The following is a 1,560-nucleotide window of genomic DNA, read 5'->3' as shown; positions in this document are numbered from 1 at the left end:
CCCTATAAAAAAAATCTCCATTCTCCTGTTATTCTTGGACATTTAGGTTGTTTCAAGTACCATGCCACAGTGAACATCTTGTACATATGTGTGAATTTCTCTGAAGTATATACCTGGAAGTGGAATTTCTGGATCGAAGTGCATATGTACTTATTCAACTTTACAAATATTGCTTTCCAGAATCATTATACCAATATATATTCCCACCAGCAGTGTATGAGAATTTTTATTTATTCTCATTCTCACTAAAATTTGAATGGTTGTCATCCTAGTGAGGTGGTTAAGAGCACTGACTCTCGAGATAGACTTGTTAGTTACCGTTGAGTTGATTTTAACTCATGGAGACTCAACTATCTGGGTTAGAATCCCAGCTCCACCCTTTATAAGGTATAAGACAGTGGGCAAGTTGCTTAACCTTTCTTGCCAATTTCCCTTCTGTCAGTTGGGACAATGGTGGTACATACTTACACAGGGTTGTTGAAAAGATTAAATGAGTTGATGTATAAAGCACTTAAAATAGTACTTGGTAAATACGTTTTATTTATTTTTTTAATTATTATTTTTTATTTTAAAGTTTGTTTTACATTCAACATAACGCGTACATTTAGTTTCATTCCCCATTCGCCATGTCCAACCCTAACCCAGTCTCCACCCCTCCCTACCCTGTGACCCTCCTATGCACTCCTATTGGTCCTGCATTTCCTCGGTTTGAATGTTGGTCCTCTGGTGTCCCATGGTCTATTGCTCTAAGGGGTGTATTGCCATAGAGTATGTGGGTGTGTCATCCTGAGTTGAGTGGTATGAGTGTACATCTTGTTAACTATTGGGCTGAGAGCCCACCCCTAGGGGTGTTTTATTCTAGGCTCAGAATGTATTCCAGGGCCATAGTATTGGGAGCCTCACCAGATTTCATCTGACCAGTGATTCTGGTCATTATTGAGTTTTTGGAATCTTGTTCCACGTTTTCCCTCCCACTCTATCCAGGATCTCCAGACTTGATCCTTTCCTGAGTGGTTGGCATTGGTAGCCAGACACCATCTAGTTCTGGTCTCGAGGTCCATCGTGTCCTAGGGCTGGTTGCTTCTAAATGCCCCCCCCCCTTTTTCATTCTTCACTTCCGACGCTAGGAGACCATTAGCTGCATCTTAGATGGCCGCTTGAAAGCTTTTCAGACCCCAGTCACTACTCACCAACATAGGATGTGGAGCAATGCTTTTATGACTTTTGTTGTGCCAATTGAGTCTGGTGTCCCCCAGTACTGTGGTCCTGAGGCAGTAGATCTACTGGATCTCTCTCCCATAGTGTCTGGTTGTCTGTGAGGGATTATTCTGTGTCTGTCTTCTGTTGTTTCTGTAAGGACTGCAGGTATTTTGTTTCATTGGTGTCTGTGCAAGATTAGCCTCAGTTGAATCTATCCTCAGTCTAAAGTATACTTCTGTTCACTGACCCCATCTGATCATCTCAGGTGTTTCTGTGTTTATCTGTATAGTCTACTAGTGTTTGGTGTTAATGGCAATGCGGTATTGTGGGCACATTGGTTGGTATTAGCATCTGTTGTCT

Source organism: Orycteropus afer, unplaced genomic scaffold (assembly GCF_000298275.1).
Source record: "Orycteropus afer afer isolate SDZICR_OR568_19922 unplaced genomic scaffold, OryAfe1.0 scaffold00336, whole genome shotgun sequence".
Taxonomy (NCBI): Eukaryota; Metazoa; Chordata; class Mammalia; order Tubulidentata; family Orycteropodidae; genus Orycteropus; species Orycteropus afer.
This window is presented reverse-complemented; position numbering follows the sequence as displayed.